This window comes from Nipponia nippon, unplaced genomic scaffold, assembly GCF_047370975.1.
Source record: "Nipponia nippon isolate SJK-2023a ecotype South Korea unplaced genomic scaffold, ASM4737097v1 scaffold_5, whole genome shotgun sequence".
NCBI classification, from domain to species: domain Eukaryota; kingdom Metazoa; phylum Chordata; class Aves; order Pelecaniformes; family Threskiornithidae; genus Nipponia; species Nipponia nippon.
Genome location: NW_028262369.1, coordinates 24722643 through 24744522, shown reverse-complemented (window position 1 = coordinate 24744522; position 21880 = coordinate 24722643). Strand labels below are relative to the sequence as shown.

General features: G+C 42.2%; 1 protein-coding gene across 25 annotated transcripts in view; it reads left to right on the top strand.

Moving 5' to 3' along the window:
- The window catches only part of FGGY (FGGY carbohydrate kinase domain containing), a 330344-nt gene that overhangs the window by 164828 nt on the left and 143636 nt on the right, over positions 1-21880 (top strand). The window contains exon 1 of one of the 25 annotated variants that reach the window (XM_087730898.1): positions 15069-15248. The exons of the other annotated variants lie outside the window; for them this stretch is intronic. The gene's annotated coding sequence lies outside the window, so the exon portion shown is untranslated. Of the gene's footprint in view, positions 1-15068; positions 15249-21880 lie in introns of those variants that run through there. 25 annotated transcript variants of the gene reach the window in all.

Sequence of the window (21880 nt, the reverse complement as noted above, 5' to 3'; positions counted from 1 at the left end):
GAACACAAGGGATTTAAGGGAAGGAACTGAGCTCTGACCCTCTGTCCATACACTCCTGCAACTGCTTCTTCTGTTCATCACCTCCCTCACCTTGCACAGGAGACATTGGGAGGGGCTGAAGACACGGTAGGAAGAGCCTGAACATGTTGTGCAAAGTAACACATCCTTCAGTTGCTCAAAGGGACACTGAGGAATGCCACAGTGCTGGAATGCCATGGATCTGTGGAAAGACCTTCTGGAAAGAAGTTGAGGGGAAGCAGAGATGTCAGGCAGCTTGGAAGATGGGATACCAAGGAATTTTGCAAGAGGAGGGCTTGGGCTGAGTGAGATGCCTGGCAAGGGAATGAATTTGCTGGAAACTGAGGAGAAGACGTATGCGCAATATTCAGTTCCTTTGTGATTTAATCCAAAATCATTCCGTGTTTTCCATTTTTCAGAAAGCCCTAGTTCTCATATCATCTGATTATGTGAGGCTTTCTGCCTTCAATTAAAAATAATTCTACTGGTTCTTCAGGTCATAGAGAAAAGTTTGCACAGTTAATCCAGTTTGAAAGGCTGAAAGCCTAGAGTGCAAACTGCATCCCTTTGGGGTAATATGTGTGGGTTTCCTAGTGGCATTCACTGTATTACTTTTTTAGAAGTCACCAAGAGCCAGTCAGAGCTGCAACACGTATTTGGGTTTTTAGGCCATGCATTCTACCTAAAATGTGGTAGATCTGTGGGAGGAAGATGGAACAGCCCAGAAATGGCATAATTTTGACACATGGAAGACAGTGATTCAGTTATTTCACAGGTACATGGACTACTGCAAATATGCAGCTCATAAAAGTCTTGACAGTGTTTAAAGAAGCAGTTTGATAGTGTCAGTCCCCATATCATCATGCCAACTGGTCATTTTGTTTTCTGTATAAGCAGAGGGCTCAGGGAACAGGTGAGCACTTGGTTGGCCTGAGGAAATGTAAGTGTCTTCTAAGGAAGAAGCATTGTTCATGGAGCTTTAATTGACATTTCTTCATCTGGACTTGTTCTGTGAATGAGGAGAGGACCTCAGTCTTTGAGGATGCTAATCCAGCACTTCTTGCTGACCTTAAATTCACCTACGTAATTTAAACCAAATCAATGTACAAGTGACACAATTTCTGCTGAGAAAGTGCAATATGTGCCAACACTTTTAATATTATTTTTTTTTTCTGTCCGTTTAATCTAGTATCTGATGTGAATGGAGGGAAAAAATGATGTACAACATATTCCTTGCACCAAAGTCTTAGAAAAGAAAATGTAAATGCATGAGTATGACACAAACTCCCCTTCTGTTAACATGCACTCACACAGACTTGTTAAAGTTGCCAAAAGCATAGTTAGCCAACCTACAGCATATACATATGTAATTTACTGAAGGGAGGGGACAGGTCTAATTTATGCATTTGGCCCTCAGACCATGGTTTACCTCAATACTTTTCAATGCGCAAATTCTGTAAATCTTACTGAGAGAAAGAATGTCAGCTCGCGCCAGGCTCTGGACATGCTGAAAATGTCGCTCGCGCAGATGATGACTTGTGTTTAATTTGCTGTTGTGGATGGGCCTGAACCAAACTCTCTTGTTCCAAACATCTCTAAATTTAGGAGTTTTTGGCATCCCAGTCCAGATATGACTCAATAGTTCTCTGTGTTCCAAAGAATAAGTATTAGGTTGCAAAGGTGGGAGTCGTTATGTAAATGGCACAATATAAAGGAATATCTATATTAATACTTTTGTTATGCCTTGGAGCTAGAGGTTTGCCAAGGCTTAAGTGGACTTAGGATGAGCTGGCCACATCCAATTAATATAAGTAATGTGACTTTTCTTGAACAAATGTGACTCCTCGGTGCGCATTACAGCTGTTGAGTGTTCCAGCTCTGCTGCGTCTGGTCCTTAGAGGATTAGGAATCTGTATTCCAGTGTTGAAGCCTGTTCTTGTTTCTGATTTTGTTTGGTACTAAATAAATGGGTTCTGATTTTCAGTGCTTCTGTCAGGGAAGTGAAACGTATTGGTGTGTGTTATTGATGGATATACAAGCCCTAGAAAATGAAACAGAATATGAAATTAAGAATTATGTGTCCATATGCAAAGTAAGTGCATTGGACCTCCCATCTCTTTCCTGATGTCACTGCTGTATTCATAGTTTCTATGTCATGTAAGAGTCTTCTAAGGCTTCTCTCAGTGTAGCACCTGAATTTCTGCCATTGATGCCATAATTAACATCTAAGATGCTCTGCTGCTTCTCTCCCTTGTCCAGAGGGAAACCGTATGTGCAGTTTATCATGGGGCTCAGGTGCTGGCTCAGAGAGGGCGAGTGGAAGACGAATGCCTTGAGGTATGCAGTTGTACTTTGCACTTTGAAAAGGTACTGTGGGTTTTGGTCAAGTGTACAATTCTGCTCGGTTTTAAGGAAAGGAAATGGGACTTCCTTCCACAGTCTCCTACAGAACCCTTAATATTATTCAAATGTTTCATGATTCACCTATCATTATATACCAGTCTCACTCCAGGATGTCTCCCAAGTGACTGGGATTCAGCACTGGCAGACAAAAGGGGAGAAAAACAGTGGCACTGAGGAAGATTATTCCAATCCCGCTTATGGCTTCCCAGACTGGGAAAGACAGGCAGTTCCCCCTGCTCCTCCACAGCTCTCTCCGTGGCTCACCATGATCTCCACCTCCACTCACTGCACAGGGCCCCTAACTGGAATTGTTCTTTCCAGTCCAGTGGTCCCTTGCTGCTGTCAATCGTGCTGGGTATACTGCAGTGGAAGAAGCCAGGTTTGTCCCTTTTCTGTGCTGTCTGAAATCCTGTGCAGTTTGAATTACCCACACATAGAAGCAGTAGGGAGTATAATGCAAGCATGGAGCAAGCACAATGTACTGCATGAGGATCAGCTTAGCATGTTGGATCAGTGACACTTTGCAGCATAATAGAAACCGCTTATTCTTTTTCACAGCTGTTCTCCCAAGCATTTTAAGCATACATTCGCCCTCAGCATGCAGGAGATTTACGTATTTCACTTCCATTGACATGGTAGAAGAGACCCTCCTCACTTCCAGATTTGTTCTTTTAATAGGCATCCAGCACAAATGGGAATTAAGTACATGTGTGTGTCCAACAGAGAGTAGACCAGAACCAGCTGTAGGCACAAATAACTGCTTAGGAGGCCCATTTTTTTGTGCTGATTTGGTAACTCACAGGACAGCCAAATCTTCCTTTTTAGGAATGGGAAGAACAGGAAAAATAGAGGACCTCATCTTCAGATTGTATCACCCGTGGAAGAGGAGAGTCAGCAGGGAGAGAACTCTCCGCATGAGGTTCTCCTCTCCCTGCTGGAGCAGCTGGAGCAAATAAGGTTCATCATGGGCAAATGTGAGCTCATTTTGCCTCTACTCCAAGCTGGCAGAGAAGTCAGGGTGTTTTGGGCTCGGCGTCAGTGCTGTGATAACTTGCTCGCGTGATTTACTAATTGAAGTTAGAGATCCTTCAAGATACTGAACGTCTGTGGCATAGACACGCTTCTCTCAGTCTTAGTTGTCTTATGCTCCAAACCTTCTCAAATCATAAATCTAAGTCAAATGTATGCAAATAGTAGAAGGACAACGTGGATTTGGGGAGAGACAGGTAAGGCTCTGGACGCATTCTCACTATTGGGAGATGCAGAGGTGAGTCATCTGCACTGTGTGATGACAACGCAAGCACAAGGAACACAGTCCTCAGCAAAGTCCTTTTAGAATTAGCCACAGAAAAAGCTGAATCTTAAAAACAAAAGAAAATGGTATTAGGAGGAAAGAAGTGGCAATGACTGGCGTCCTTAATTTGATGCCAATGATATCTCAGAGTAAGCGATTTCCCAGAGGATTGTCAGAGATGTGAAATGAATTGTAAGAGCTGCTTTACAGGCATTTGTGGGCACACACACCTGCTTACAGCAAGGGAAAAGACAGTGCGTAAATGTCTGGAATATTACATAAAAGCTGTCTGGTAGACTAGGCAGAGCAATTAAAATCCATCTCGCTTAAATGAACCCTGAGTGCAGGTCAAACAAATCTAATTTTTATTGTTCCTTAAGGAAATGTCTGTATAGGAGACAAAAGGGGGATGCAGCCGTCAGGTTAAAAAATCAAGATGCCTTTAAAAAATTAAATGTTCACAATAGTGCTACAGCACACTAGATAAATGATATATTACAGCGATGGTTTAAAACTAATTGATGACTAATGTTGTAATGCATTTGTAGCTACACTGATCTATTATATATCTTGGCCAAGCTGAAGGGACACTTCAAGGAGAAAAATTGCTAACTGTTTTAACCTGATGGAACTTGGGGAAAAAATAGTTACTTTAAGAGATAAATGGAAAGGTTGTGACCTCCTAATGTACATCTGGGTCTTGCAATGCAAAATCAAATTATCATTAAACTGAATGTGATCTGTGATGGAATTAAAACAACTACAAACCGGCACAGAAATTTCCGTAGAGAAATACAATAGGGCAGTTTGAGCTGGGACCATTAGCTAAAAAGCTGCCTGGCTAAAGAACTGGTGTAACAAGTTGGTAGGGAATTGTTTTGCTCTAAAATGAAAGTTCATTTAATTGGAGACTGCAGGAAAAATGTAAGCATATTTACAGCAATTTACATATGTAAGACATTCTATAAACATTACTTAATTAGTGCATAAATAATTAGCAATTTACCCTAAGTTCTGAGTAACGTGTGTGTCTGGCTCTTGGAGGGGAGGCAGGAAGCCTCGTTTTCCCCTCCTCATTTTTGTCATGCCTGAGGCTCATGCCCGCTGGGTTTTACCCTTACAGTTGGAATTCAGAGAAGATGTCAGTCAGGCTCTGCTTATTTTCACATCTAATTCATGCAAAAACCAGGTTTCCTCCTGAGGCGGTAAACTGGCCCATATTTGCCTCAAAGTTTGGCCTAGGTTCAGTGAATGACTCACTTTAGCTAAGGTACATCCATCTTCCTGGCTGAAACACAATATGGGAAGTGTTGTCAAAGAGCAGATACCCCACAGAACTAGAGCTTACAGATTCAGGACCTTAGAAACCAAAAGTAATAGCTTGTTTCATCCCCTGGTTTCCTGTTACCCAATATTAAGGACATCGAGTGGGTGTAATAAGAATATCGTTACTCAACCCAGAGAATCAGTGTGGGTTTTTGCATGCTAAACAAGCTGCAAATGGCTGGGATGTATTGCTGGAAGCTGCGCTGAGAGGAGCTGCAGTCAGTAAGCCTCCGTGGTCATGGGCTCTGTGCAAAGTTCTATGGAATAAATATGACAACAGGTTACAAATGAAGATAACATTATGGGCCACTGGTAAAATATGGATTACCTTGAAAAGGCTTGTGATTAAAAGGCAAAAAATACCACTGCGATCCTTGGCCTTACCCTCAACCTCTCAATTGATTCCCTTAAATAGGAGTATGATACGAGACCAGTCTCACAAAGACAACCCTCACCACAAGCAACACTAATTTTCTTCTGGTTAAGAATAAGTTAATGTAGCAAGAACATGACCAGCCTGTGATATTGTCTGAAAGCAATGTGTTGCTCCATGATAAATTAACCTTCCAGTGGGAAGGGAAATGCTTGCAATACCAAATTGCAAATATTTTATACTCTGAAGGGTTTGATGTTCCAAAAACCCAAAAGCCTCCATATATTTCAACTGCTGTACATTAGGTTTCCTCCTTTGCATTCATTCAGTTTTGGTTTGAAGCCCAATACAGGCAGCAGCTTGGAAAAATAATTCTCTAGCTCAAGATGGAGCAGCTGAAGTCTTAATTCTGGAGGTCTTTCTTTTAAAGGGGGACATGAGTCTTGGGTCAAAATTTTAAGTTATTCTGATCATGGTATTGGCGTCAGTTTTCAACAACATTAGAAACACAGTGACACAAGTACCACTGAGCTGACTTAGAACATGTGTTTTCTCAAAGGATGATAAACAGTCACGTCCACAGCTCTATCTGGGATTTCTTTCCCTTCACTAACATATTAAAACAAAGCAAATCTAACAAATATTTTTCTTCCCATATCAAGATGACTTCCTAAAGCTGGGTGCTGAGTAAATAGTTCTTGGATGGGCAGTTTTTAAGGCAGAAAAAGCATGCAAAATAGCTTTAGATGAAACTTTGAGCTGACAGTTAATTTAAAAGCAATAAAATAAGGGAAAAAACCTGGGTAAACTTGAAGCACAGCACTAGCCTATCAGATTGACTGTAATAGGTGGTCAAAAAGGATGAGGCTGTATTCTGGAAAACTTGCTTCGTTCAGTAAAAGATTCTTCTCTCTCCTTCCAGTTCCTCAGAGCTTACCTTAAGAGTTTTTGGGAGAAAGCTGAGATACAGCGGTAGAATATACAAATGAAGGAGTGGACAGAGTTAAAGCATCATTCCCTTTGAAGGCAGCAAAAGAGAGTACGTATAGAGGTGGCAGAACCCCCTGGCCTCCCTCCCCAAACCCCGTCACCAGCTTAGGGGGGTCTGTACAGGCCCCTGTGCTCTCAGCAGCCACCCGTAGCTCTAGTAGGTAGCGTGCCCATCATGGTGGAGTTGTGCCCTGCGCATGGGCTTGTTTCTTAGCTTCTGACCCTCGGTGGCCGGGATTCCATTGAGGGAAATGCTTGCAGCCCATGGGATAATTATCTGCCATCCTAATTTTCCAGTCCTGTATCTCCCAAGATGATGACTTTTCCGTGTATGTCGTGATGATGGGGACGAGGTGTCAATTAAAACATCCCATGATATTTCCAGGATTACAACATACTGTAGGTAAAGAAATTGTTCTCGTGTTTGGATCACACTCAAACGACGATCCCAGCAGTTCTTGGAGAGGGTGGAGTTATGCGCCCAGTCTCATACTCCTCCTACTTTTGAAACAATCAGACATAAAATAGCCTAAAATAAGAGTGCAGTTACCATTTATTTCCTTCCTCAGTTTTTTATCTTGCTTTATAACATTTCCTAGCTGTGGCTGACAGAAATGGCAAAAGTGTACAGTATTTCTGATTTTTGTTGTGTCTTGCTTTTTATTTCACTTTCAGTTTTTCAGACTGGTCAATGATTCAAAAAGTTGATTAAAGCTGTGATGGTTTTATCATTGCTTCAGAAAGACAAACTGTAAAATTCAAAAGTTAGCAACCGGAATGGGATTTTAAAGAATGCTTAAAGCAGTTTTCTTCTGCTGCTTGTGCTTAACACTGGAAGGAACTCCGAATTGCAGCTGTCTTCTGTGCCAAAAGGTTTTTTTTTAACTTTTGTACACAGATTACTATATATGTTTTAATTTACTGACAGCATTTGCTCCATTTGATTTATAGTAAGGCTTTACGATTATCAGATTAGTGTAAGAATGCAAGTAATAAATTTAAAATGTACCTTGGATAGTTCTATTATGTTTGCCATCTTTTTCCATGTTCTTTCTAATATTATGCCAATAGTCTAAAGAAGTTTTTGATGTGATGCACTGAATATTCTGACTTGTAAGAAAGCTCAACATTGGGTACGTCATTTACCCGTTCACTGGTGTCATAAGCTATTGCATCCTTCTTCCCTCTTGTTCCAAGCTTGATTGATCTTTCCACAGTTCTGGTTCTGATATGGTTTTGAAACAGTGTTGATTTGTCCAGGAAGCCTTAAGTAAGAACCTAGGCATCTGCTTCATGCCGTTTGGGCAGCTCAAACAACCGCAGAGGGAATGGAATAATCTCCCCCAGACCTCCGACAGCATCGCATTTCCACTGTTTGCCACCCGCCCCCCGTCATGGTGCCTGGTACGTGCGGCACTGGCAGGAAGAGCTGGGGAGACTCCTGTTTTCTGGCCCATGATCTGTGAAGCTGCATGATTTTAGGAAAGACCAGGTTAGCTCCAGGAGGAGGGAAGTGTTACAGCTCTTTTTCTCTGATGCCGCACAGAAGTTAAAAGTTTTCAACATCAGTGTGTATATTCTGATTTCCATCTGTCATGCAAAGCATAAATCCAAAGCGCTATGTGAGATCAATCGTGCCCAAAATATTTAAAGTTACCCAAAATGCTGGAGAATTAACATCGTGCGTTCTTCTCCAGAGTCCTGAGTGGTGCAGACATTCTGTTAATCATATATTACAAACTCAGGCAAAACATTAAGTTTGGAAAATAGATTTCTATAACAAAGATGAAGCAGAATTAAATGGATCCACAAATGTCTTCCTACTCATAGCTGTCTCATAATTGTTTCATTACATTTCTTTGGTTTTATCCTGTTTTGCTGTGACCACCTACTGGCAATGTATCTGTAAGGAAAGAAGAAAAAGCAAGAAATTCTAACGTGTAAGGAAGACGTACAAAATAAATCCTGTGATGTTTTCTAATACGTGAATATTCCTAAATGCCAGACTAAAACATCCCTCCAACGGTTTCTTTTACAGACTTTCCTTGTTCCAGAAACTTGGCCTGAGTTAGGAGGAAACCCCATAACTGTCCCTTAAAAGTTGAATTGCAGCAGTGTGGGTACGATGTTGGGCAAAATTCTTCAATGGTGTAATTCCATGAAAATCAGAAATACTACACCAGGGCTGAATCTGCCCCGTGGTATAAAATTATCTCCCTAGAGGCAAGACTTTTGGAAACAGTATCATATTTTAATTATAAGCAGACAATTTGTTTTGGGTTGTATACAGAGCATGAAAATCTAACTGCTATAGCAACTAGCTACATATATGGTGATTTTATTCCTCTTTCTAGTGCTGTTTGGTTTATTTCTGCATGATTTGCAGGTGGCTAAATGTTCCCACAAACTTCTTTTTATGTACTTGAATGAGCCCCTGTTGAATTTAAGATTTTAAAAGATTACGGTGCTGGCCTTAGAACATAATTTGTACATTTTGCAATGAGTTTAGGAGAAAGGCTGCATGTTGTTTATAATCTGGGAAGTCCAGATTCCAGTTAACAATCTTACCCTTGGAGAACAGACAATTATATTTTTTATGAATTAACAGATGTCGATGGTACTTTGCCTCCCATGACTCTGTTCACTAGTTTCCGAATTCAAAGGGCAAAATGGGATCTGCCTTTTGTAGAAAATCCCGGTCATGGCAAGAGGACACGCTGCTTGAAGCGTGGTTGAGCCTTCTTCGACCCTTTTCCACGCTGACTGGATTTTGGCATCACTGTATGACATATCACCACTGTAACAAACTGCTTCACGTAAGCTGGTCATATTCTATGGAAAAAGTCTTGAAAAGATGTTGCAGAAAATATTTAACCTCTGTTGGTTATTTTTCATGAGATGTAAGGTATTGTGAAATTTAAGGAGCTCGACAGATTTTCACAGCTTGGCTTGTGAAATTCATTTCCAGCTAAACAGATTGTGATTTCACGATTTTGCACATCTGGATTTTGGCACAGAGTTATGATGAAAGATGTCTCTGGCAAATCTGCCTCCCAGACAGAGCAGGGCAGAGTGCCTGTTCCTGGTCAGTGAGGAGCCCCGTCCTGTCCGTGAGTTGTAACCTGCCTGCCCCCACCTATGTAGTTTCTGTTCCATAAGGCAAAGGCAGCACAGCTGTAGTTGGCCCTGACATCAGCGATCTCGGGAATCACCTGAATATAAATGTTAATGATAAAGTCGTATTTCTAATATTTAAGGAGTATAAAGGACTATGCAAAAGTTGCAGGGGTATCTGTACTGTGTGTTCACAGACAGAATCTGTTCTGGGGAGCAAACAGAACATTTTCACATGCTGGCAACATGGATGGGTACAGCAACAATGTGTGCAAAGACTATCGAGCACCCCCTCTGCTACACTGCAGCAGTGGGCTTCTTTTCTGGCCAGGCATCTGGGGGGGGGTGGGTGGGGTGTCTTCTCCTTAACCTAATCCGTGGAGATCTGGCAGTCTTCCCAGAGGGGAACCAGTTGATGAAAACATGACTGCAAGCCAGAATTTTTTCATCATTCACACCACAGAAGGAGAGTTTATAAAGGTGGCAAGTCTCATGCGCATTTTTCCCTTTGTATATTGCTGTATGGCAACAAAGTCATCCTATTTTCCCACCAGGATCACATGGTGTCACAGAACTTCACTTATTCTTATGGCATTGGCAGTACGGTTTTGAAAGAAAAATCCCCGTGTTGTCTGGAATGCTCAACTGTTGGGTACCAGAGTCAGAAAACATCCTGCCTGCCGTGAACGTTAGGAAAACAGAGCAGCCCTGACTCAAGTGCCAAGTGGTTTTTTGGAAGGCTGACTCCCCTGAGAACAGAGGATGTTGGTATCCAGCCAAGAGGGCAGGCAGGAACAGGCAAGACACTGGAATTTTGGTGGAGCCTGAAATATGGTATGCTTTTTTGTATCGGCTTCTGACTTTCGTATTAAAAGATGAGCTACCCAAAATCTAAAGAAATGGGTCAAAAATTGATAAAATTTGAATTATTTTTCTAGCTATATTTAGAGCTGTGTAAAACAGGGGTTTCCCTTTTTGGCTGCTCTAGTATCTAACAGTAACTTAATATCTCTGTTAAAAACAGAAGAACTCCCCCAAAGGAAATTTCCTTTTTTTCCTACTGTACACGCAAAAATTCCTTCTTGTTGTTGCATAGTATTCAGTTGGTTTTTACTTCCCTATTTTTCTGTTTGAATGAATAGTCCTAGTCTAATGACTCAGTAAGCATTTCATCCAGAGTACTCCCCAGCTTCTATTTCCTACACCAGTGTTATACAGCTTCTTAAAAATGAGATTGAAAACCACCCTCAGGTGCTTGTATGAACTGCCTAAGCAAGCACAAGTTACATGGCTCTTTAAAAATCTTTTCTTCCCTTCAGTTCTTATGCTAATCAATACCTAAGTAAGCGGAATTTTCGAATGCTCAAAGAGCCATTTCTGCTTCTGTAAGTAAAACAATCTGCTTATCTGCTTGTTTTGTACATGGATTGGTTTTAGATGAGGTTTTCTCCACAGAAATTCTTGAAAATGCCACGCATAAGTGGGAAAATTGCAAAAGAAGAGTAGATTGCATATATAGATAGATTTTATATTATTTATTTCCTCTTTATCTTAAATTTAGAAAGATTTGAGGGATAATAGATTACATCCCTTTGTGGCTTCATTTCCAGAGTTGCAGAGCAGCTCAGTAGCCAGCATGGCTCGTCTCTAAGCTTCCACCACCTCTGAAAAAACTTAGGTCATGTGAAGTTGTCTTAGCGATGCTACTTATGCTGTCCTTGGCCTCACTGAAGGGTACTGGATGAGAATATATCGCGATAATCTCTCTTTTATCTCTGCTGAAGTTGGCTAATGGACCTGTGTAAGAACTCTTTTTTTTTTCCCTGTAGTGGTAGTTTCAGTACCCCCGCTTTCTGATTTGGGCCCCAAAAGAAAGTCCCAAAGCTGTTTCTGTTCAGCCTTGGGGGCTGAAGTGCACCCCGCTGGACTGAAAGATCTTGTCGGGTATATTTCAGAATCCTGAATCACTGGATTCAGAAATGCCAACAATTTTTCCACTTACTTATTTTTGCAAAATGCCCTGTTGACTGCAAAGCTAGGCCCAGTATTTGCATTTCCAGCACAGCTATGGTGGGCAATTCAGCAAGACATTCTGCATGTAGTTTTTTACTGGGGCATCTCACTTGTGTACCTGTGCACTCCTGAAATGACGGTTCACACTCACATTCAACAGCGGGCTGGGATGTTGGGCCGGAGCTTGCATCCACGGACACTGAGAAACGTTTTTGTGTTCATCTCAATGGAGCGGGACTGGATCTTTATTTCCTTGACAAGGCTGGAAAATGTTCATTCTGTCTCTTTCCCCTACACACACATATTTTCTTCTCTTTATAGAATAAGTCATTTGTCTTTATCTCACCATTCACCTCTCTCGTTGATTGCAGTTAATGGAATTGTCACCTTTATGTACTCATGTTCCATTTCTCAACCTGTCTGGACTTTGGCCTCCAAAGGTTACCACTGCTAGTGAAGTAATATGATTAAGTGAGTCTTTTTAGACAGATTTATGCAAGATTTCTTCTCCAGCAAGTGTCACATCTAGTCTAGTTCTGCAAAAGAGAATATTTCAAAGATGCCAACTGTCATCTAAAACCACTAAATTGTTCTGCAGTGCTGGTTGAGAGGACTGCAGGCCATCTCAGAGCAATGCTGATTTACGCTACCTGAAGCTGTATCCCTACAGCCTGAAACACGGGCTTTTGTTAATAATGAAAAAAAGAACGTTCTTGTCTTACAGAAAGCACGTTTAAAATGGAATTTTCATTAGTTACTCTCTAGTGAAAAGGCAAAAGGGTATATTATAAGTGAATCTGTCTAGAATCTTGGAAAAAGAGGGAGGTTATTTGCAGTGGTAACATCTGAAGCAAAACTATAACAGCCACACTCTAAACAGAAAAGAAGTGGTCTTGTGTTCCATTTAAGGTACATACGTCTACAAGATATTTTCAAGTTTATAGCAAGATTTTGAAATTATGGAGGATTCACTGCACACATATCTACTCTTCCTGCATTTGATAGGAAACACAGATTAATCATCATTATTCTGCACTAATATAACACCTCTTAACCCTCAGCTTTCAGAATATTTCAAAGGAGTAATGAATTAAGCCTCATGTGGTCTTGGGAATATGTGATAATCTAAACTTTATTCTTTTATTTAAAAAAAAAAGCATCTTCAAGACTTTGATTTTGGAGGCTGGAGATCTTGTAACTGTTCTTGAAAATATCTTCATTTGTCACCCCCTTGGAAAGAAACCATGTGAGTGCTAGAGAAGTGCAATGAAATGGAAAAATGTATTAAGGAAAAGTTAATACATTTGTCTGTACTTACAGACCGATAACTTTTTTTTTTGCTATTTATTGGAGCAAAACGACCTGGATAAATCAAGGTACTAATGTGATATAGGTGTAAAAAAGGCAAGATTGATCCCTGCCTTTAACTAAAAGGGTGTATAGGGAATTATTATTGCCACCGTACAAGTCACATCGTTTTGAACGTTATGCACTATGTTGGGCTATGATCACTCATGTTCAGAAAAGATGAATTCTGACTGAAACAAGTGCAGAGAAAGCTTATTAGATAATTCAAAACTTGCTGCTATGAAAATGTAAGTGGTTAATGTTCAACTTAGCAAAACAAAAGTTAAGATGGGATTTAAATGGTGTCTACAAATACACTGTGGGAGGAGAACAAGCAGTATTTATATAAAAGAAAGTGTCAGCAATCCATGAATATACGGAGGACAGAAATCATTAAATTTGTTTTTAATGAACAGAGGAATAGGATTCTGGAACAAAACAGCGAAGAAGGGAGATAGTTGGGAGGGTGAAGAGCAAGAACTATAAACTGGAGCTCAGTACGTGTAGGGAAAGGTTTATAGGATTTGGTTGTCAGAGATAGTAGAAGCACATTCGGGTCCATTTCTCTGGGCTTCATTTTACTGCTTTTCAGTTGAACAAATCCTTTTGGTATATCCACAGTCACAGTGCTATGTTTTGGGTCACTGAACTAACGTGAAACAGCTTGTTTCTGTCTCCGAACTTTATACTTTCTCTCCGTGGTGCACTTCCTTGGTCAGAGTGGTAGCCTTACACTTCAATTTGTTCCCATGGGCCAGGTGCCTGTGTGCCTGGACCGGTCTGGCTCAGATCGGGATGTAAACGTCTCAGAAGAAAGAAATTTGCATCCCACCACGGGAGGCGCAGACCTCCCGGGGAGCAAAGCAGAGCATGAGAGCACACGCTCCCACCGTGCAATGAGCTGACTTGGAATTACAGTCAGGAGGGTGGTATTTTTTTTTTAAATCTATCTATTCAAAGAAAAACATTTGTACTAAGGCAAGAAAACTCAAAATACTTCAGTTTGGGTCTGATGTCCTTTCCTACCCTGCCTAGACACAAGGTATTTCCAACAGAAAGTCGATTTTCACCCAGAAGATTTCAGTTTTGTAGAAGTAGTGTTTTCCATCAGAAAATCATTCCAACGGAAAATTACTAACTGGTTCTAATACAAAGTGACTAGCGAAGCTCTCAAAATGATTCAGTGGCAAAGCTGGAATAAGAACCCACAGCCCCTGACCACGAACCCTGTGCTCTAACCATGAGACAACACTCATCTTTCCCTGAGCAAGGTTGTTCGTGCAGTATTTCTGCCTGGGCCCAAGTGGGAAAACTCTGAAAATGTTGCAAGAGAGCTTTTTGCTACAAGATTTCCTGCTGTAGAATATTTGGGGGATAATGGGAAAAATCCCTGGTGGCTCCCTGGGGCCTCTTCAGAAGTGTTTGGACATCATGGGAACGTGAGGGTTTCCACACGCTCCTCCCTACGTGGGTCACAGAGGGACGTGGTGGGGCCTGCTCCTACCCACTGTTGGTGTGCAGCCACTGCTGGCCTATCTTTCTGTTTTCAAGAGATCCATTTTAAGCAAACCTTAAATAAACTCAGGGTTTATTCCTCATATCAGGAATTTTCCAGCTTTTCAGGTGAAACTCTCGAGCAGTGTAACCCCATGCAGAAACTCTAACTCATGGCTTGCAGTCCTGTTTCATTTATTTAAGAAGTGATTATATATTTATGGCTCAAGGTGGGGGATGTCCTCAGTCCAGACATTTTCTGCTTGTTTCCTTTATTTATTCTTCCCCTGGCTCTCGATGTGGCTTCTTGCACCGCTTAAATGCTAAATGCTTCTGCAACCCCCAATATTTCTGCAGCCTTGTAGGGCAGCAGGGCTGCAGCTGAGAAATACGATTAGCAACAACCCCTTTAACAAAAAGAGCCAAACCCCCTCCTCGTTTCTGTTTTATTTGCTTTTAAATAGGAGAGAAATATGATTCCCTTTCCGAGGCAAAAATACTCGTATCAGTTGAATTCCTGACAGGGCACAGTGCACGCTCGGCTTTCCAGGGCAGTGCAGCTTGACAGCTATGCCTAACACACAGCAGATCCCTTTAGCAGCGCTCGGGGCGAGCTCCACACGCGGGCCCCAAATGCAAACCAGATGCCGGCACCGGCCGGCGCAGCCTTCAAAGGCGAGCGGGGGAGGCTCAGCCGCTCCCGCCTCCCCTTCCCCGCCCCAACGGGGGACGGCAGCGCAAGCGCGGCCGGGCCCGGGGGGGAGCGCGGCGGGCTTCCCGGCAGCGGCCGGCGGTCAGGAAATTGCCCTGTCAGGAAAAGCGCGGTTTCTGTAGCCCGCTCCCTGCGCAGCTAATATAGTGTTTCAGTTTGGACAAGTAAGTGACTGACGCTCGCCAAACCCCGGTGGCGACTAGCCGCGGCCGGGCGGGCTCCCCCTCAGCCAGGCGAGACGGGTGCCGCCCCTGAGGGGAGCGCGCTCCCTCAGCCTCGCGCACGCCGCCGCCGGCCGTTGCGGCCGTTAGCGGTGGCGGCGCGGCCTGGCCCGGCCAGGCCTGCCCTGTCCGCGCGGGCGGCCGGCCCTGCTAGGCCCCGGCGGGCGCCCAGCCCAGCCCAGCCCCCTCTCCGCAGCTCCGGGCTGAAAGCGGAACGCGGTGACATTCAGAAAACTCCTTCCCTGTTCGTGAGGTGCTGCTGGTTGAGAAACGCTATCGCGTTTGCGGTGGTGATTTTTAATTAAAAAAATCTGTGATGCCTGTGTGTAACACCCTTCTCCGGCTTTTTCCCCAGGGAACCCCTCTCGCTGCACCCCCAGGCGGCATGCAGCTTGTCCAGGGCGTGCGTTGGCTGTGTGATTAAATTGCTCTGAATCAGTTTTCAGAGCCTGGTTTTCACGTAGCTGGTGGAGCGTTATAGGATTTACATTCTCATCTCCCTGCCGGGCTTCCCGAAGTTTGCTTTTACTGATGTTTCTCAACAGCACAGCCTATATATAACGCCTGAGTTTAATGAGAACGGGTCTGCCCTTTTTCACAGGCCCTTTGCGTTGACAAGCTCCAGGCAGCATGGGGGGTGCACAGCGCCTGGGGAGGCACTTGAGGTTTTGCAGGGCTGGGGCAGGCACGTCGCTTCTTCCCAATGCCTCCTCCTGCGGACAGTGGTGTAGGAGTCACCATTTTCCCTACCACCTTTCCCTGAGCTTCCAATGGCAGCGCTCAGGTGACCTGACATAGGCAGATGGGACACGTACATCACTTACATAGTTGCTTAATTCTCCAGATCCCTGGGAGATTTCCTTAAATATATTTCTTGCCCTTACTCAAGTTGGTAGTTTCCAGTCTTGTGTCTCTGGCACAGGTATTGCTGGCACTGGTGTCCTCTCGCTGCTTGCTTCCACCGCTGCCTCCTTCCTCTTCTTGCAGCTCCGCTTTCTCGCGCCTTTCCAGCACTGTCTCCTTCACGTGGCAGTTGCTCCTGTGTTCTCATAAAACTTGTGGGCTGGCATGGAGCCCACCCCAATAACCTGATGGAGTTTACTTGTGCTCCACTCCAGGCCTCCCCGTAATGGCTGTATTCCTCACTAGTGACGTGGTCTGCACTGGTTAGGAACTGGTGACCTTGCACATTTTTTCTCTACTGAGGTGCCTGGGACTTGTTAGCTAGTTTAATAAATTTAGCATCAGTGCCTCTTCTCTGGAGAACCTGTAAGAAATAAATGTCAGGGAAGGAGAGGAGCGGGTGCTCTCATCTCTGAGGTTCTTAAAAAGTATTAGACACATTACTGTGAAGGTGGTCTCCTCATTTTTCATCCTTGTGTATTCCCTCATCCTTGAAGACCATTTGCTTAATTTATTGAAATTAACTTTTTTCTAAATGTACTTAAATATAGTACAAAAACATATTGGAATGTTAAAGTGTCTTTAAAAGTTAATGGCCCCCTTCACGAATATGTACTGGTGTATGGTAAAAAAAAAAAATAGCAGCTTTTTTCTTTTTTTTTTTTTTTCCTGGGAAGGGTGCCTGGGATAGGAAGACGAAAAAAGAAAATAGAGGGAATTGGGTTCTTGTAGGTACAGCTGTTTCCAGCTATAATAATCAGGGTAGAAATAAATTTATAGTGTCAGGAGAGACTAAATAAACTAGTACTACGCTGGGAAGGTTTTATGTGTATTCTTAGCCACTTTTGCTACTCTGTCCTGTGTTTCTAACGGTGCTACAGCTAAGTTATCATTTGAAACTGTTGGTTCTTTTGAAAAAAATCATCCTCTTCCCAAATAGGGCTCTTATTAATTTTGTTTCTTGTACTTCCTCAATAAGTCTGCCTTCTCTCTTTCCATAAGCCATTCTTCCTTTAAGCGTTCTCTTAGACTGTTAGAGGTTGATCTGCTTCCTGAGAACTAGTAGATTTACAGGAGGGGATCAGAATAGCTCTGCTGTGTGTTCCTGTTTTGTATCTTGGGCTTTTCTAGTGACTCATGTTGAAATTTTTCCCTGGTACCTGCCACTGGAATATCAAATAGCCTGATGTGCAAAATCAACAGTAGTGGCATGGCCTTGGTAGAAATGTGTTTCTGAGCTTCATTTTCAAAGGGAAATCTCTGATCAGCATTGTCTGTTTTTTTGGCTCTTGTTAGGACCTTCTGGTTGGTGTCTTGAGCTGCTTTCAGTTTCCCCTCTGCATTTCCACATGTGGAAGGGAAAGTACTCAGACCGTTCATAGAATAAAGTTGGAAAATTTGTGACTTTCAGCTGTTTGAAGCAAGCAAGTTTACAAGCTCTTGGCTTCTCAGATGTTTTGAGAAAATCATTGAAGGGAACTTACAGAGAGGTGTTGGCCTGATACCCTTTCAGGCTTGTCTTTGTGGGAGTTTGAAATTATGAGACTGATAGGATCATTACGAAGGCAGATTGTGCATTGATAAAACCAAACCAAACCAACAAAACCCCCAGCTGTGTATGTAGGGCGAAGGAAGAGAATTCACTGGGTTCAGATGAACAAATGTCATTCGTTTTTCACCGTAAAAAAGAAAGGGATATAGACATGTTACACATGCATGGTCTATCTAGATATCTGATTTTTGTGCAGAATTTGTGTTTCTTTTAACCTCAGCTAATGTGCAGCCTCCCTTCCTCTTAAGTAGTTGTGACAGAAACTTCAGGGCTAGTGTTTTTGGAATTGCAGCCCAAATAAATGTTTAATTTTAAAACGACAGATTACTTAGGGCTGTCATTCTTCTCCTGCTCTTACTATGCAAGAGTGAACAAATATTGCATAGTAAACTCTGGATTCGACTTACAGACACATATTTGCTTCTGGGCTGAGCATCTTGAAAAAAGCGGTTTACAGCATGTCTTTAAAAATTGATTTCACTGTTGCATCTACTACTGGCCTGAGTGTTCCAGTATCTGCCAGGAGTAATTATAGATGGTTGGTTCAGATGTTGCTTAAAAGTGTAAGCCTTGATGGGAAATGCAGTGGATTTCAGCCAGAATGCTAATTTTGATGTTTTGTCATTTCATAAAACTGTGAACTCAGAACAAATTATTTTTATACTGATCTACTGATACGTAATCACACAGCTAGTGCCAAATTCAACCTTGAATGTAGCACTGGAATCTGCAGATGTGATTAACGTTAGAGTATCAGCACTAACCTAAAGTTGGCTAATTTGGCATCCATAGTAGCATAATGGCTTTATTTACCCAGGATTCCAGGTAAGCATATGTACCCTGCACTGAAGCTCATGGTGCTGAGGCTGGTTTGCTCCAGGAATGCAGTTTAAAGCTAGTATGTGTATGGTTACATGAACTGTAATTGTGGCTTTTGAATTGCATTCTGCTCCAAGTCATATTTTATAATTTAAACAGATATTTTGTAAATTAACATTATTGTGCTAGGGATGTGTTTACTGTATGCTTCTTTCTTTGTATACTTATTTTATTTTATTTTATTTTATTTTATTTTATTTTATTTTATTTTATTTTATTTGTTTCTCCATTTCTGTTATAGCATAGAAGAGAATGAAAAAATACAAAAGTCACAGTACAGGAATCTGCCTCTCTTTTTGCAGGCAATGAACGGAGATTACTCTTTCTGTTCAGCATGGGGTAGGTTAAAGTGATAGAGATATAGGAATAAGAAAGGTCTTCCTTAGCATTAGATTAATAAGCTGATGGATCCAACCACTTGGATCCATCAGTCATTTTGGAGCCTGTTACCTCCTTTCAACTAGTCATGAAGCTGCTACAGCTAGAATTTATGTAATAATCAGATGGCATTTTTTTTCCCCTCACAGTCAATGTAAACAAGATAGTGTCTTCTTTCAGAGCTTCAAGCATTCTGCGGTGTCATTTGGGACATGTCTGTCTGCCAGATTATTAGCACAGCCTTTAGGGATGCATGCAGCTGCAGTGTCAGAGGAGGGAATGGATCTAAATAGGTTGGTGTGCATGAATTGTATCGATTGCCGGTTTCGGGGTGTGGAGAAGAAAGGGTGCTGCTATATACCCTCTTAATTCCTTAGGTTTTCCTGCATGAGAATTGTGTCTTGGCATGAACTGGTCAACATTTCCTCTGTTTGACAAATGGTAGGTTATGGCAAACATTCAAAATCCTGCAGATGTGTGAGTGTACCTGTGATGTTCACAAGTGTCAGGAGTTTAATCCTGAATTACTAATATGGCTGGGAGTTTTGCCACTGACTTTAATGGATGCGGGATCAGACTCTGCTTTTGAAGTGATGGCCCAGTCCAAGCAGGGCCAAGAGAGCCCCAGAGGGAATTGGAGCTGTTGGGTTTCCCCAGTAGCATGTGTCTTCTCATCTCATTTTGTTGTTCTTGTGGCTCTTTGCTCAGCCTTCCTTTTTCCTGAGAGCTCCTCTTTGCAGCTGTTTCCTGCTGTTCCTGGTGTTAGACGAGCAGTGAAGCAGAGAGCGAGCTGAACTTGTTTCTTTTGTGCGGCATAGTTACAGGCTGGGGAACAAATGGAGCAGCCCAGTTTACCACTGTCATGCTGATAATCTTACAGTGATATTGCTGGTCTGTCTTTGGTCTCACAGTCTCTGACCGCACAGCCTGGCTGCTTTGTGAGGCATGCTGTGGCATTGGTCTCGTGCCTGTTGCAATGCAGAGCCTACCAGGGCATGTAACAACCACATGGGCGCCTTGATCTTCCTTCCAAAGAAAACCAGGGTGAGCAGTAGCCTTAAGTCTTCTCCAAGCATATAGTTGGGAGGAGCTCCCAGATTCCTCTGTTTAGACACACTTTGAGGGCCAGTATTTTGGGAACTGCCTGAAGCTTGAAATCTGTGGCCTTCCATAGCAGGACCACTCTGTTCCTGTCAGTTGACACCAACGTGTTGTTTTTCTACTGCGAGCATCTCTGAGCAATATCTCTACTTGCACAAAGTGGTCTTGGGATCGTTACTTGCTGCTTATTAGTACTTATTACTGCACTGTACTGTGGTACTTATTACTGCCACATCTGTGAACAGAGAGCAGAAAAATGCCTTTTGACTTACCTGACCATGTTAAGATTGTGAGTTCAGCTCGTCACCTGTGGTCTGTAGACAGCTGCAGTGAGCCTTCTGGGGACGATTCAGAATGCGATGTAATCATGAATGCATGGAGAAGGTAAATACGGAACAATTGCTTAATGTCTTCTCTAGCTCAGGAACTCGGGCACATCAAACAAAACTAGCAGGTAGCACTCTCAGAATAATGAAAGGACTTTTTCTTGCATTGCTTACGCAGAACTTTATAACTCATTACCACTGTAGTTTGCAGTTGCGAAAGTTTCCCTGGATTCAAAAACACTGCAAACAAATTCGGAGAGGAAAAAGCCTTCAATGTCTGCTAATCCTAAAGATAAAACTTCTGGCTCAGGAAGTGCCTCTACTATAGATAGCAGGAGGAAGAAGGTGTCCTGGGGAAGTATCACTGGATGAAAAGGGCAGGCATATGCTTTTCTTATGGCTTCTGCTGTTTGTGGCAGGACACTACTAACTGGACCTTTCATCTGACCCAGTGCAGCCGTCCTCTTTAATCAGGGTCCAAAATGCTATTGCTCTTATTTGATCAATGGTACTATGGGCTGTATCTGCCAGTGTGAGTTCAAGAGAAGAACTGAAAGGCGAGCATAATTTTTCTGTTTTAGTACAAATCTCTTCTAGAGCAGATTATAAAGAAAAACAACTTTGTTGTACATTTAAGAGCTTGATATTTGTTGACACTGGTCATGCTGACATCTTTCTGCTGTTCATGAGTGAGATATCTATGTAGGCAAAAGAAGCTGAAAATAAATAAATTTTGGATCTCATTTCTTAGAATAATTTACTTAGTCATTTTCATTTCTCTGCTAATTAGTTACAGCAGGATAAAATGGGATATGTCTTGCTTTATATCAGAGCAGGTGGAAATAGTTTGGCCTGAAAGTATTTAAAATACAAAAGATAAGATAGAATTAAAGGGCAGAAGGCAGTGATGAAGTAATGGCTTTGTCTCAGACACTGAGAAAGGGAAAAAAAAAAAGATATGGAAACATTACAGAAGATTAGTACATAGTGAATTATTTATATATAGAGAAGGAGATACTAGAAAGTAGTAGAATATTTTCAGTCCTGTGGTGGGATTTATTGAGACTATGTTACCATGTTGGGGAGCGTAATTATGAAGGTTTTGGTGGAACAATCTAGGTATTATGGGACTGGGAGCTGGGGTCTGATCCTACTACTAAAATGAGCTGTCTTCCACTATTTGGAGCTGCTTTTCCTTGTTCTGAGATGTGAGAAGGCTCCACAGAATTTACCAGAGAATGGATGAAATTATCTAGAAGTGTTTGGTTTTTAGTGAAGAAGCATACTTTCTTTGGCTTTGTTTTTATTTATTCCAGTTTTGTTATTGTTGACACAGTCCTCACATTCCAAAGACTGAGAGATCTCCTGCATGTACGTGTTTCTGTTTTGGGAAGGGAAAAGGAGAGATGAGGTGTGCTTTTGTTCCTTGTTTTTGT